Source organism: Pezoporus flaviventris, unplaced genomic scaffold (genome assembly GCF_033815535.1).
Source record: "Pezoporus flaviventris isolate CSIRO_AGI_PZ_B2104156 unplaced genomic scaffold, CSIRO_AGI_Pfla_v1 ptg000078l, whole genome shotgun sequence".
NCBI lineage: Eukaryota > Metazoa > Chordata > Aves > Psittaciformes > Psittacidae > Pezoporus > Pezoporus flaviventris.
The window spans coordinates 15,033,033-15,050,133 of record NW_026892626.1 but is presented as its reverse complement, the minus strand read 5'-3'; positions in this window follow the sequence as shown (position 1 = coordinate 15,050,133).

Genomic DNA, 17,101 nt, shown 5'->3' with positions numbered 1-17,101 from the left:
CTCCTGAAAAAAAAAAACCCTCAAATCCCTTCTCCTGCATGGAAAAGCTGTCCTTTTGGTGCACATATACCTGTTGTTTTGGACATCTGAAGTTGAGACTATGTACCGCATCCTGTTGAGTAAGGAGATGACTTAGATCAACAGCTCTGTCCTGCGAGTACCTGGGAAAGGAACATCAAGTCTGTATTTTTGCAATACATTCTGTTTTTTCCTAGTTAAACTGGTCAAGGCAATCAAACATGGTTTGTCACTGAATGCTTATGAAATGTTTTTAGTCTTTGTACATTTCATGGCTTGGTTTCTGGTAAAGTAGGAGTTAACCCAACACATGTCAGCATTGATAGTAACGGGAGATTGTCAGCTTTAAAATGTGCAAATCCTCTTCTTCTCAACTCCAGATAGACTTCAAACACTTAAGTTGTTCGCTACTAACAGAAGCATTGCCACATTTGTTTTCAGAATGTGTAAAGTGGAAATTGCTGTCGGGCTACAAATTTATATTGCAAACCGCTGCCTCCAGCAAATTTTTTCAGTTAAATTAAGCAAGGCTTATCACTTAAACACTGATAGACTTCTTACTACAGCCACACTAATGTGAGAATCCCTGGTAGAGCTTTTTGAGATACTACTAAACTCAGAAGACTTGCTTCTGTCCAGCTTAGTTTTTAACAGCTGATCAGCTGGACAGCCAGTTACACTGGTGATTATGAGCTGGAGCTTCTGTGTCTTGGCTGTGCTCATGTAAGACTGACTATCTCACCGGAGAGAGGTTTCTGTTTGTAAAAGAGTTGAAGCTAATTTCACAGTGTTTTCAAACATTTACATTCCCAGAGAAAATTAAGAGATGGCAAACACAGACTCTTCCTACCTTCATTAATCTTCATTGAAGACCCTCATAGGCAAATGTGCAAAGGCGCACAACAGCTCCCTTTGGAAAGACCTTTGCTTACTTGAAGCCTATGATAATTTTAACCAAATTTTAACAATAATGTATTTATAGCACAAGTTTTAGTGTGGTGTTAGTGTTGGTGAAAGAGGGAGGTAGTGCTGTAGGGCTCCATAGTTTCCCCAGGAAAATAACTGCATTCTGTAGCAGTGGGAAGGGTGAAAATCCCTCCTGTTATTAACTATGCTTTGAGTCACCATCCCTAGTTTTCACTGTGACATTCTGCAAGGGAGTGAGGTTAAAAGATCTTACTTACCCGTAAGATTTGGGTATGCTATACACTGCGATTCTTTCACTGTAGTATAGTTAAGTACTGAAAATTTCTAATGTCTAATTGTAAGGGATCTAAGTGGGGGTTTAGTTTTCTTTTTTAACTTGATCAGGGGCTGAACTCTCCGTATCTGCTTTCAGTGCAGCTCAAAGTTCAAAACTGTTGATTTCCTTGCTCATTTTTTTTATGCAGAGAAAGCAAAGCAAAATACATGAGCTGTAAAATGCCAGCTGTGAATGGATGATGCTTTTTAATAGAGTGAATTGTTCAGATTCTCTGCTCCTCTTTCTGTCCTCCAGACCTGCTTTTGTTAACCAGTTTAAAATTGAGTGGTTTGCAACAATATAGATCATCTTTGGTTAGTCAGATTTACAGGAAGGAAGTCAAATACTATGAACAGCATATTGTATGGAAATCAGCAGCATAAAGATGTCCAGTAAATGGGACTTTGGTATGTACAGCTCATATAATGTGTTTATTAACTGAACACTGAAAAACAAAAGTCTGAATTTGAAGTTGAAGACATGGAGCTTACCTCAAGTGTTTATATCCCCATCAGTTCTACAGTTGCTCCCTGCAACTTCTCTCCAGGTTCCTCAACCAGCCATATTATCCCCCTTTTTATTGCTAGCCATTGATACAGTGATGTTAGCTGTACACAGTGATTTACAGCAGGTTGACTAGCACAATATAAAAGTAAAGCCTTGCTTCAGGGGATTTGTAGGTGGAAGACTTGAGTGGTGCCTATATTCTGAGTTTCTAAGATCCAGAATATAGCATAAACACGTTATACTGCCACGAAGTGCAGCATTTCCATGTCTGGGATCAGTGCATCAGGTTCTTCACCACATCCCTTATGAGTTGCTTACCCTCTGCACGGCATGTTTGTTATGTACCCTCCCTTGCATGTAGCTTTCACAGCTTTATTATCCTGTGCCTTTCATAGCACTTGGCCAGCTATGTCTTCTTCCTGGGGATCTTGGCTGAGAAGAATAATGATAATGAGATGAGAATATAGATATCACATTGCTTTGAGTGACTGCACGGTGACCAGTTTTGCCAAGAGCTGATTGTGAACGCAGCTCTTGGTCTTTCCAGAGCAGGCTTAGTGATGGCTGACAGAGTCAGATCGCTGCCAACTGCAAATTTTGTGAACTAAAACAATGATTATGTTACTAGGGACTGGCATTCTAATTGCAGCTAAATGCGTGTTTTCTGTGCCTTCCTTCTGCTTTGGCCTTGTCCCTAATTCTTAAAGCAGGAGCTAGCATGTACTGTTGATTCTTCTGAATTGTGCTGAGGGAGGAAAGCTGCCTATTGATGCTTTTAACTTCTTTGAATGAGTGATGCTTTATAATGAGTGAACAATCCAGACTGCCTTTCATCTCCTTATGTGCCAGTTTTTGATATTCAGTATGTGTATTAGAACATAATGCATCATATGAAATGGAATATTATTACCAACTTCTTCACATTTGGGAGGGGAGGGCCAAGTGGTAGGATTAGAATAGCTGAATCCCAGAGGGAGGCTCAAAGTGCCTTTATATTGTGCTGTGTGTCACTGATACATAGTGTCTGGGCAGTGATTTTCATAATAGGCTAATCTTGGTGGAGAGAAAAGCAGAACAGTAAATTCCACATTGTAATAAGTTATTCAAACAGCGAAATTAGCTTTTTCTTCTCCGATGTGTTATACAGAACAACAGAATTTTATCTTTACCAAACTCTAAATGCAGAGGTTTTGGAGGGTAGAGCAACCAACTGACAGGAGTCACAACTAAGCGATGTGGAAATATTGAAAGTGAACCAGTTTTCAGTTCATCCTTCAGGAAATGGCATTCTTTGTCTTTCCCAGCCGATTTCAAGCATTAGGGGTCCAATGACAGTTGATTTGGTTCCCCCAATAAATCTGTTTGCTTTCTTTGAGGAAGCACCATTGACAACATGCAGCTAAGAACTGCCATAATTCACTCAGCTGTTGTGTTCCCCACTTCCATTCTAGCATGGTATGGATCATGTGCTCTGTTGCCGAATTTACCAGGAAAAGTGATGTTGAGTGTTGCATCTCCCTGTGCTTCCAATGTAACACGAGAGCAAGAGTCACTAAAAGCACCCGTCTTTCTTAGTATTTTTTTCTTGGAGCTTGCTAATTAAATCATTAAAATTTTATCCTCACTTAACCATGGATAAAGCCTTTTGAAACATTTAATTAGTATGCTGCAAGAGATACGTGTGAAACCAGAAGCATTTATATGGTGTGAAAGACGAGGATAGATTTGAAGGAAAAGAATATATGAGAATGCATTTCCTTGCAACCAAGCTGCCTGGACTTCCAAACAGGTTAGAGATAGCATTTTACTGTTGTCAGTAGGTGCAGTTACAACTGAGACAGTGGCACTCACATGAAAATACCCATAGCTAACCTATGGATCTAAGTGCAGATATATGTTTTGCATTGCTGTATGTTGTGGGTCTTCCTTTAGTAGCATGGTCAGGGAAGTTACAGCCCCTCACAGAACTTGTGCACCTGAGCCAGGTATTTATCATAAGATAAAACAGTGCAGTGGAGTTGAAAGGAGTGTTCTGGTACTGCTTTTGGAGCTAGGCAAAAATCATAGACGATGCAAAGGAAAGTTTAACCTCATAATAAGGTAATAAGATTGCAGAGAGATGGGTTTATTATACAAGCTCGTTTTGGAAGTCCCTTAGCCAAAGAAAGGGAATGAAATTTTGGTCATAACATTTTGATGCCCATTACCCTATTTATCTGTGATTCCTTCACCGGTTTCAGGTGCCTGGCAGTACAGCTAGGCAGAAGAGTTACGGTCTTGCACAAACGTTTGCAAGAAACTGAAAACAAGAATAGCACTTAAGGGCGCTGATACGCAAATTTTGGTTAATATCTGACACAGGAATCAAAGTCTGTGCTTGTGGTTGGAGCAGAGTTCAAATCCGAGTCTCATAGAACTCCGCTGAATACTAGTCTGTTGTATATGGGAACTGCTGTGTTACACAGGAAAACAGTGGGATGTAGTCCCTAAGTAAGCATATATAGTAATGTAGGAAACTTTGGGAGATACTGTATGGCACCTTCCAGTTCTATTCTGAGTGTTGGGGAATCTGCCTCTGCAATGGTTTAGCTCAAGCAAGGAGGAAAGATCAAGAAAGGCTCATTAGTCTGTAGCTGCTTTTCTAACTCCTCTCGAAAGGGAGTAGTTTTATTTTCTTTTTTAACTGCACCTCTGTTCTTTCCATAAATAAATTTCTTGCTGGCTGTTTTGCTGACAGACTGGCCTCCTCCAGGCGTTTCTCATATGTCAGAAAGTTCCAAGAGTTCTGCAGGAAACAACGTTAAATTAGAATGAAGAAGAAAAACACTTCTGTTTTCCCTCTCCTTTTCCTCATCTAACCTAAACTCTGCTTTGACTAAAGTCTTATAAGGTCTGCAAATATCAAAACATCTTCCAAACCATCATTGCTGTTATTGTTGAGGTTGCAGAAGTGCTGTAATAGGGATGTGTGCCTGTCAGCTCTAACAATGCGTAATGATGCAGTACTTTATTTAGAAATAGCAATGACAGCTATTAACCTATTCTGTTGGTTATAGGGTAATAGTGGAGAGTAATCCCATAATTTTTGGTTAAGCAGCATGAGTTTAATGCTGCCCTAGAAGATAGAATCATAGCATTAAAGAAAATTGCAAAATACTTTTTGCTTGCATCTTTCTTTATAAAATTCTGTGTTCAGAATTATAGTTCTGCAGTTTGGACCAAGATATAAATTCATCGTGAAAAAGAAGAATCATAGATTAGAATCATAGAATAGTTAGGGTTGGAAAGGACCTTAAGAGCATCCAGTTCCAACCCCACTGCCATGGGCAGGGACACCTCACACTAAACCATGGCACCCAAGGCTCTGTCCAACCTGGCCTTGGACGCTGCCAGGGATGGAGCATTCACAACCTCCCTGGGCAACCCATTCCAGTGCCTCACCACCCTAACAGGAAAGAACTTCCTCCTTATATCCAATCTAAACTTCCCCTGTTTAAGTTTGAACCTGTTACCCCTTGTCCTATCACTATAGTCCCTAATGAAGGGTCCCTCTCCAGCATCCCTATAGCCCCACTTCAGATACTGGAAGGCTGCTATGAGGTCTCCACGCAGCCTTCTCTTCTCCAGGCTGAACAGCCCCAACTTTCTCAGCCTGTCTTCATACAGGAGGTGCTCCAGTCCCCTGATCATCCTTGTGGCCTCCTCTGGACTTGTTCCAACAGTTCCATGTCCTTTTTATGTTGAGGGCACCAGAACTGCACACAAAAGAATCATGCTTGTTTTATTTGATCTGTACTTTTCAGTTCTCAGTTCACACATCCATTATTTTCCTCTGAAACTTGATTTGCATTTAGTTCTGAATTCTCTGCATCTTGATTAACCAGTGAAGCTGTAACTCTGGCCTGGCAAGGCCATCTTGGCTGATGCAATAAAAATTGCCTACCTTTTTCTCTCCCCACTCCATACTGGTGATGTTCAAGTCGGGAGCTTCCAACCAAACTCATTGTTCTTTCAATTGATCTTGAAGGCAAATCATACATTTGCTAATGCAAATCAGGTAATACTGAACTTCCACTTTCACTCAGTCTTTCTGAAGCTGTATACGGTGGTATGAATCTGATGTAACTTGCCTTGGAATTCATAAAGCTTCTCATGCAGCAGGAAAAATACCTAAATTTAAGTCAGCTTTTCCTCCTTTGTCTCAGTATAAGGTGATTGTTTTGAGACCACAGACATCATTAGGCGCCAGCTCTACTCATATTCTGCCTTGACATGGCACAGACGTGCCATCCCAGATCACCAGGAAGGGGTAACTAGATGGAAGATTAGGAACAGCAGAACCTCCCACCCCAGCATGTGTCAGTGGATCACAGCTGGTTCATTATGCAGGCAGAGGAGAACAAAAGAGACTCAGCACATGATTGTATGCAGTTCACCATTAAGGCACGTCCTATATTTTTCCCTCTCCGTGTATAGAATTAGTTAATGATCCCAGTCAGTGTATGGGATTGAACTGTAACAGAATTGAGGAGGTCACCAGTGGACTCTGTTCCCATCACCCTGGAGAAGAGAGGTGGGACCCGAACTACAACAAAGCCTCTTTTATAATGGTTTTATTTAGTTTCTGCCACAAACTTAGTCACATCTCTTCAAAAACAGAATTTGTTAGTGTGAGGTAAGTTTAATTACCTTGCATCAGGCTCTTGAAAAATGCAAACTCAGAAATACCTTAGTAGTATTTTCATATATTCTTCTGCATTCCTCCTCCCCCAAAGCCTTTGTTCCAAATAAAGGAGATTGGAATGATTAAAAAAAGCCAAATAGGAAAATCTATTTGCAGTCCCCCTGAGATATACCCTGTTTGTGCATTCTGTCATTGGTGTGTTTCTTCATATTGGAGTCAGAGGCTCACAATAGAGCAGCTAAATATCAGCACAACACAGCTGCAGACTCCAGCAGTACACATGATCATTTATAAATTGCTGATCAGATTCTACCCAGTTACATTTATGTAACACTGTTGACTTAAGTGGGATTGTCTGAAAGTACTAAGGGCAGAACGTGCCCCCTCAAGTCTTATGGAGCGTTGACACAGTTATCCTTTGACATCAGTTTCTCCACATTGCACCATGGAAAAACTTGTCCTTATAGGAGTATAAAACACTATTATATGTTCTTCTTCAGCACACAGATAAAAATGCTATGCTTGTATTTGTTTTGTGGTGTATTTTATTTTAGGGGAATCACTTCTTAAGTATCAAGAGAACTGGTTGTCCTTTCCCTTATTTTTCCTAACTAGATTACACTCTTGGGATGGAACAGGCTTTACTTCTGAAAGAGGAGCTTCCTAATTGCCCCTCTGAATATCACCTCTGAGAACTGTTCTTTCCTTTCATGATCATCCATTAACAGCTTAAAGTGCACAGCTGCTGCTCAGCATTCATACCTGGGCTCTCCTGAAAGTAACATTGACAATCATTCCCAGATTTCAACTGGACCAGGCTACCCAGAGAAGCTGTGGCTGCCCCATCCCTGGCAGTGTTCAAGGCCAGGTTGGATGGGGCTTGGAACAAGCTGGACTAGTGGAAGGTCCCCCTGCCCAGTGTTTCTTCTTCTCTACAGGCACTATCTGCTATTGATGGGAAAGACACAGCCCTTTCTGAGCCGATGCTAGCATGCCGCGACCAAGAACCCTGACTTATCTTCTCTGTCTGTTCCACTAAGGTGCTATAGGGATAGGTGAACTAATTGTAGGACTAGGACCTTTTAATGCTGCAAATTGCTGCTTTCTTGTGAGCATTTCAAACCTGAGCACACATTTGATTTTATTGAGAAATCTCAGCAGGCTTTTCCCTGAGTTGACAAGAGAATGTTCTTACATGTCAGTGATAATAGGGCTTTTGTTATTCTTAATCCACTCTTTACTAACAGTGGCTACTAACGCAGCAACGTAGGTGCAGCGATGGTATGTGCATCCAGGCAGCTCTACGACTGCGGTCTCATCATGAGAATGAAAAATGTTTTCCAAGCTTCCTTCTCTCTTTCTTTTGGGAAGAAGCTATCCCACTATCAAACTGAGATGCTCAAGGTTTCCCCCACCAGGAACAATAGTCTTGAAAGGCTCAGCAGGCCCAACAAGCACGTGTCAAAGTGCAGTTCACTGTAAAGTGCTGAGATCCTTCTTCTGGAAATGCTTTTCGAGCTTACAGGCCATGTTGGGATGAGTAATATTGACATGAGGAATGTGAAAGCTAATGGCAATGTTTAGGAATTGCAAATTCTGTGCCACTGAGCTACAACTGGATTATCCAGATAACAAGATTCTTTGCCTTAAAGATCTTTGGAGCATGGTAAGGATGGAGGAAAATCTACAAACTACTTGCTGTTGACAGGAAGACACCCAATCCATTCCCCTACCTTGGCAGATATGTCAAATTTGAATCATTATCCTGATTCAGTGACTGTTTTTGCCATGAAGTCAGAGCCATCACTGTGCAATTACCATGTCTTCTCTGACCGCTTAAAATACGCAAGCTCAGTGTTTGCACTCTGCTTTGCATCAGCTACCTTTGAGTCTGGTAAGTAAAATCAAATTCCAGCCTCACAAGGAGGATTGTCTGTTTGCAAGCTCTGCAATCCCCTCCTCTCATCCCAGTGTGGCTGTCTTGCTAACAGGTGACTACCTAGTTGAACAGAACAGTAGAACTGCAACTTTTGCAGAGCCTATATGTATCTGTAGATCTTCTGTGTATTTAACTTTTTTCATTCCTTGCTCATAATGAGGATTTTGCTGGTGAATTATTTATATGACAACAGGAAATGAGAGCGGGAGTGGTGTGAAACATTTCCATAAAAACCTCATGCAGTTTTCAGTAGCATGCAGTAAAAGCATTTGGTTTTTTTTCTTTTCTTTGCAAGTTTTCATATAGAGAAAGCTGCCACTGATGTAATTTAAATATTTATACACAATTGCAGTCTTAAGATATATGCACACATTATGAGACCCCTACATTAAGGAAGTTTATCTCCAAATAAGAGTGGGAAAGTTTGTGTCTGCAGACATCAACTGGTTCCTTCTTGGCTAATTATGGGTACCTGCAGTGGAAATAACTTTCAGCTTTAAATAAGTCCTTTGGTCAATGTTGGTTGTAATGAGATGGAATTTGTTCTCTTCCATTTGTTAGCAAAATATACACATTTCACAATACAGCAAATGAAGGATGGGATGGGAAGAAGGGGTCTCTTGTTCTCCTTTTTGTGATAAAGCAGGTATTATTATATCTCCATGAACTGCAGCCATTCCAGTTTTAATGTAGGCAGCTGTAGAACAGCCTTGGTTATGACGAGCTATACATTAAACCACACATTTTTAAACTTCAGTTCTCCAGAAATGCCTTGGCCCTGACTTCCTTAATTCTTCCTGGATTTTTCCTTTATTTTCCTTTTGTTGTTCTGCTGGCAGTGCTGAGATGACAAATTGTGAGATAACATTCTCTCTATATGTCAGCCTGTCAGAGAAATGAAATCTGAGATGGAAGGAACCTTGCAGCTCAGGGTTAGATGGCTTTATATAGAATTGTCCAAGCATGAATATGGAGAATTGAGGAACAGAGAGGTAAAAAGCCAAGGTGTGAACTGCTTAGTTGTCTGCACTGACTCTGCTCATTCTTGCCTCATTCTTCTACTCCTGTTGGCTTAGGCAGTATGGAGAGTTTTATACCTGCTTGATCGTTAAGGTAAAAGAAATTGTTTATAGGAAAAGAGAGAGAAATCTTTTCTATTGCACATTCTTCTATTTCCTACTGTGACAGCAAATTGAGAATTCTGTGGTTGAACTGAAAAAGTATACCTTGACGGAGAAATGTCTTCAACCCTTTCCTTAGAAGGAAAAAAGGTATGTGTGACCATCTCTCCTTTTCACAATGGCTGCTTTTTGCTTTGATGGGCATATTCAGTTCTGTACAGCATAGGCAACTCCCAGAAGGTTTCTGGAATGGAAGTCATCCCATAGTATAGAGTAGCTTCCCTCACAGGAGGAGGGTTAGACTTCCATGTTTGCTTGAACATTTGGTAGGAGGTTACTTCAGAAATAGCATGCTTGAACTAAGAGATATAAATGCATCCTAAAATCATCGTTTTGATCTTTTCCCATATGCATTCCTATAATAGCCGTTTCAACTGGAATCTGGAATCTCTGTATGGCTGGCATAGCCTACCAGCTGCTAAGCGAAGAGGCAGCTTTAATCAAGGGTCTGATTAGGTGTCCGCTGCATAAATTTAGCTGTGGGTTGTGCAGTTTCTAAATCCCCTGTAAATAGATACCATTTTCTTTGTTCATTTCAAGGCTCAAGCTTTCTGAAATCTCGTCTCAAATTGTAACAATATAATCTCTTTCTAGAACTTCACAATGACCAGAGCAAGGTCATTGTATCTGAAATCCAGCTATCTTTTTCACCCTTCCAAATAGGTGGGTGTTGTTATACCTAGAAGTGGTTCCAGCCCACCCCCAAGAGTTTCAAGGTATGCGCTAGACTTTACATTAACGTGTATGCACTGACATACATAAAATGTACAATGCATACATTGGAGTGCATAGGATTTGGACATTTGTTCTTAGAATTGCACTTACCAATGTATGGAGTTCCATTGCATCTCAGCTCATGGTAGTCTGCTGGGAGCACACTTTGCACACAAGCATTTTCTTACTGCTCCGCTTGTGCCACTGATATAGTCACGACACTTCTCTGGTAATTGTTCCTCCTAAAGCCATAGTTACGTGTCATGGGGATATTCTGTAATGTTACAGCTCCATAAAACAGAGATAATTGTTCTGTTACTACTGTTAGCATTAGATAAAGAGAAAGCAATGTTGTGGTATGGATGAATTTATCAGAATCAAATGGCTCATCCTGCCTGAAGTAAGCAGGAAGAAGTAGATCTTTGAAAGAAAGGCAGAGAATTCAGGTGCGTTTGGATAGAAAACGGGAACTATTGTAACTTATTTCAACATAAATCATATAAATGCTATCTTGCCATACAGTTTTGTATCTGACAATATTTAGATTTAGACTTTATGGTGTTAGTGATAATGAAAAGGGAGCATTGAGTACATGTGAAAAAAAACCCTGAATGTCAAGGAGTATTGTCTATTCCTTGTTCATCTGCTGGCACACCATGTTTCTAATAAATCATAAATCCCATTCAAATGTGAGTGTTTTCTGAATCTTCTTTCCAAGTGGTAGAAAACAGGGATTGTCAGTAAGCTATTCTGAATTGCAATGTAAATGTAAACCCCAAACCTCCTTCCTAGCGTTCGGGTTCTGAGTATGTAACCAAATAAGTAACTCGTTTCCTTAACCTATAACCCTAGCACGTATTTGTAATGCTTGTTTTTGTAAATGATTATAAAGTAGCTATGCTTCCCAATATGAAATGTTCTATAAAATAAATTGTATCTGTATTTATCCTTTTTATTCCTTGACACTATTTTTAGGTGGCTAGTATTTCTAAAAACTCTGCTTGAGAACTGAATTCACTAGTGTATGCTACTGTGATATTTCTTTTATAATGTATTTAGATTTTCTTTGTGTTCCTCTGTAACGGCAAGGCAAATGTTATTCCACAACTCCCTTACATATGGCTTTTTTTCCCTGCTGCTCTTAAGGCACACACCGATCTTCACTATAGGACTGCATTGTTAAGCAGATGATATCAGCTAAATTGAGGTTGCCCTGCGTAAGTACTTGAACAGATAAAAGAAATAAGACATTCATTTAGCAGGATGGATCTATTACTGCCACTCACCACAACTTCATTTGAGATTGCAGTCATTTAGTAGTGAGGCTTGCAGACAACCAGGATATTAAAGTTTTTTAGGCAGCTTGTAACCTATGAGGTTTTGCCTGTGAGGTTAAAACTACACTGAATTCTTTAACCTCATAGCCACATTCAAGTGTTTGCTTATCTAAAAACTCTGAAGTGCCTTAAAGGGATTATTTCATCAGACCTTCAGAATTATTAGTGAAATATATTGGCTAGGTCCTTCAGAAAAATAATGCTAAAACTCCACCTCAGCAAATGAAGTTATACTTTACATTTTATTTGCTAAATAGGAGTATAAATGTATTCTTGACTCCAGAGCCATTAGGTGGCACACTTGGGCTATGGGTTTGGCAGGGCATGCCATGAAATGGTGTGTGGAAGCCAATGTGCAACTGCTTAATGACACATCTTTTAATTTATAGGGAATGAAGCAGAAATAATGCAATAAGATGACATTTAGGCATGAGGACCTGTAAGTATTCTGTCACCTGGAAACCAGTGAGCTTTCTGTATCTTTCTTTTTAGGGCATTAGCAAATTGATGTCTCCAGGAACCTTATGCTACTTGTATGGATTTCATTACTGCATTAGTTGAATTCTCAGGTTGTTGTGGTTTAACCACAGTCAGCAACTCAGCCCCATGCAGCCTCTCACTCATTTCCCCAGTGGGATGGGGAGAAAATTGGAAGAGTAAAAGTGAGAAAACATGGGCTGAGATAAAGACAGTTTAATAGGTAAAGCAAAAGATGCATGCACCAGGAATGCATTCACCACTTCCTATGGTCAGGTAGGTGTTCAGCCATCTCCAGGACAGCAGGGCTCCATCATGGGTAATGGTGACTTGGGAAGACAAATACCATCACATCGACTGACCCTCATTACTCCTTCTTCCCCCAGCATTATATGCTGAGCATGACACTGTATGATATGGAACATCCCTTGGGCCAGCTGGGGTCAGCTGTCCTGGCTGTGTCCCTCCCAGCTCCTTGTGCACCCTCAGCCCACTCAAGTACTTGAGATCAGGTAGGGCTGTTATACAGGGTTTAGTATCTCTAAAGCTTGTGCAATTTGAGTAGGAGAATTTCTGAGGTGAAGAAACAGAGAAATTAATCCAGAACAGCGGTTTACTTACATCTGTGAAACCTCTTGGTCAATCCCATCCCAGTTGCTAATGATTTCCAGAGATCAAGCTCATGTTAAATGTTTCCTGTTTTCACAAGCTTCCTTCAGTTGATTTGACAGTTTCTGTATTCCAGTGGGATATAGCTGCCATACGCAGCCCTAATTATGGGTAAAATAAATGTCATTATTACTTATTCAATTTAGACAAAGAATGTGCATATGGACAGTTTGTGTAACCCGACTTTAAGGTAGCCAAAGTAAAACCACTGGAGAACTGCTCTGAGCCCTTGGACTCACACCTGGGATTTCACAGGCATATGGATATTTATTCTCTAAGCAGTGCAGCACTAGTAGGAGAGTAAAGTTCTGGGATGCCATGTTCATGTTATCTTGCATCCTTTGGATTATGATACTTTGCTCCAGTTGGAATTTGTTTCCAGTTTTCATTAATAATAGAATGAGCTGCGGAAATGACATCTGAAGGACTGACATTATTCCCCCCCCCCCCCCCCCCCCATGCCAGAATCACTTCAGCTTTCCTCTGGCTTAGTTTTAAGCAGTTATTTTGTATTATATGACCATACAGTATCTAGTGCGATGAGGTCGCACCCAGATGCGACTTGTAGTGCTACTGTATTAAAAAGGTAACAATAAATCAAATATACACATATATTAGTCTTAGCATACACGCATGACTATGATTTTGAGTTTCCATTTTGGCTGGAAGGAGAGGCTTGAGTTACTGGAATTCCTCCATTTGGCCACAGCTCTTCATTTACGGTTTTACGGCATCTGAAATTCCTGTTGGGTATGATTGCGCACACGTTCTCGCGTATCTGCATTCTGATGTGAGAATTAGGTGCTCTGCATGTATGGACTTTGGAATATTTATTTGCTTTTTAATATTTCATGGGTTTGGGTGGATGTTTGTGCATGGCAAGCAATGAGGGCTGTTGCAGTTGTATGATGAAGGTGTAATACAAGATTAGTTAGCATGGAAGTTGTATTCTGTTTTCAAATTCTTTTGGCAATAAGAATCAGTTTCCAGGGAATACCTTGATGCTGAGTGTAAACAGAGAGTAAGTATACAAATAACTTGGCGTTGCTTTTCATTGGTGAGGGAAGCTTTTCAATTTGTGATCGGGTTACAGCTACTGATTTAAAGCTCTTAAAACATTTATTAGGAATTCTTTGAAACATTAAAATACTGGAAGAAATAAGCCTAGGAAGTGCTGGTTTTACTAATGCACCATTCGTAGTCTCTCTGATCCTTCTGCCCTCATTAGGCCCAAGTAGTGTTATTGTAGCCAAAGGGTGCAATAACTAAGAACTGAACTAAGGTAAGGATCAATAAGGACAAGAACAGTGTCCAGATGATAACAGTTTCCATGTAGCTGCTCCCCTCTTCAATTTCCTCACTGCAAGTAGCCTCTCTAAGAGAGGTAACGGTCCAGCAGTGAAGTGTACTATAAACTCGAGAAAGATGGATGATTCCTGTAATTTCTATCATAAATCTGCCATGCACAGGAACAGGGTAAAATTCAAACCCTGGTTTAATGATGACCAAGGAGGGAATCTGCAGGTATGCCACATGTTTGGATTTTGGTGTTTTGACAGAGGGCTCGTGGCTTGGATAAGAGGAAAGCTATAAATATCAATCCCAAAATATATTGGAAAATATGAGTTAAGAAGAAGCACTTTAGGACTAAATAGGAACAAGTGCTCCAGAGCCAGAAAAACGTATTGCTGAGCATGCTGGTTTACTGGAAAGGTGAGTGGGTACTGCTTAAGGCACGTTACCAGCGCTGATGAAGCTGGGAATTAGATGAGGTTCAAATAATGATTAGGAAGTTTTAGCAGAGCTCCTGAAGGCTAAAGACATTTTCTAAAAATATACCATAAACCATTGTGAAAGGCATTGGGAGCTTTTTATTCTAAAAGTGAGAAATGTCACCTTTTCCTCTGTTTGTATGAGAAAAGAAAGAACATTAACTAATTGGTATGCAAATAGTGATTGATCCTGACCCAGTTCTTTGCTGTCACTTGTCATCCTCTCAGACAATCGTGCCATTATTCCAGATCACATAGCTAATATTTACACAACCTGGGATGACAGCAGGAGAGAAGTTCACGTAATGAGCTCTTGCCCTTCCCCACCCCTTGCATTTTAATTAAATGCCTCTTTACAGTTCTGCACCTTTGCTTCCCAAACTTTTCCTGTGGGCCTTTCTCCCTGCATGTGGCCAGCAGGACGCCTAATTTGATACGGACTCAACAGCCCATGTGCTAAAAACATGCTGTATGCTCTAGCCACAGAAAAGCAGCTTTCCAGTGAGCAGTCATTGTCACAAAGTGCTGGCTTCAGGTTTGTTACAGGACAGCACAGCTCAGAATGCGAGCTTTGGTTTCTTCCTATGAGTATATAAGCGACTCGGATATTAGAGCGAAGATGATTTGTGGTAGATGAGCTTCATTACTTAATAACGTGCTAATTATTTTGATCACCCCCCTGAGAAATTCTCTAGCAGCATGAAGGTACCTCAGTGCCAAAAGCAATGTGACAGCCTTTTCTTGTTTGACATCTGCCAAAGGATGTTTTAATGGGTATTGTGATGAAGGTTGTTGCACGGACAGAACCAACTCTGTTTCTGATGCAAGTGTTCCGAAATCAGCGGGCTGAGAGGAAGGATTAATTTTGCCTGCCCTTCCTAAGAGGTGAAATCCCCTCAGCACTCAGCCTGTGTGTGGAGGGTCTGAGCACAGGCAGCTGCACAGATGAATCACGGCACGAACACTGCAGCAGCTCTGCAACAGTGCAGGCAGAGCAGGAGCTGCCTGCATGGAATTCAGGGTTAAGAACTGCCTGGTTTCAATGTAGGCATCTCTAAATATGAAATATTGGTGTCTCACTTAGGGGCTTTTTCAGCATGGAAAGAAGGAGGCTTTATTTCAGTGATACGTTTCTGTGGCATATGCCATGGCATTGTTCCGCAGATGCTATCACCACCAACATGTTACAAAAATACTCAGTTTCGAAGCTCTGTGACTGCTCACAAGAAGCCTGAACCTCTCATAACTCTTTGAAGAGATTTGTAGAGGGAAGCCATACACTTACGCTATATTTGGAAGACATCAGCATTGTGCCACTCCTACTCTGCATGTTCATTTCAACTTGCAGTACTTCGATGCAACATTTCCTCCTGGTGGTATTGCTTCTGGTCATAGTGTTGCTCATAGAATCATAGAATAGTTTGGGTTGGAAGGGACCTTCAAATGTCATCTAGTCCAAACACCCTGCATTCAGCAGGGACATCTTCAACTCGATCAGGTTGCTCAGAACTACGTCCAGCCTGGCCTTGAATGTCTTGTATGTAGCTGAGTTACGGAACCATTGTGAGGGTCTTGTGGTACCGGTGCAGCATCATCTTGTCCTGTGTTGCAACGTGGTCTTCGAATAGGACAAGTTATAAAAGTGCTTTCTTCTTTGCTATTTGTTCTTGAGTGTATACACATGAATGTCTCTGTATGGTTTGTATTTTATGTGCTGCAGCTGTACGTGTTGTGCATCTTCAGGCATTTTTAACAGTGGCTTATTAAAGAGTGGTACATAAAGATGACAATTACATTTGTAACAACAAATGTGTGTGCAGCAATCAAGTATATAATATTCAAATAACGAGCAAAATGCCTGTAGTTATATCCAATAGTAGAATAGTTGTTGCTTTTTCTGCACTGTGTTGAAGTGGCAGTGGGGAAATGGTGACGAAGATAAGGATAAAGACTACTGGCTGTGTGGCACTCCTTGTGCATGGCTTGAGGGCTGATAGCAAGCTTGGGTTCAGAATTAGTCGAGAGAGTCTATAAATCAGACAAGTGCTTGGAAATTCTGATCTTATGTGTATGGCCTCTGGGATTTATTTTTGTTTGTTTGTATTTTATTGATTTACACATATTTAATGGCTTGCTGGAATTTACTCTTAGTCTGGTGTGGGATGTAGGGACATATTATAAGGGAGATACCTCCTCCTTTCAAATCCCAGTGTTGCTGGAGGTTAAAACCTTATAGAAAATGTGCCACAAAGGAGCGTTAGGAACAAATTGCCTTCTATTTTCTGATCACAATCTGACATAGATCCAAGTTATAAAAGTTGAATGCCTCCTGTCACACGGGTAGGTTATTATCCATGGATTGGAATGGTTGCTGTTGCTGTCTTACCTGTGATTTCCTTTTCCAATTTTCAAATGCTTTGCTTTAGCAAATGAGAAGTAATTGTTGACACTGAACATAGGCATTTCTGTTGTGTAATATACATGCTAATTTTGTGTATAACTAAGAGAAAATTTTACTCCCACATTTGGAAATCTTAATTCTTTTTGCCTTTGGTCATTA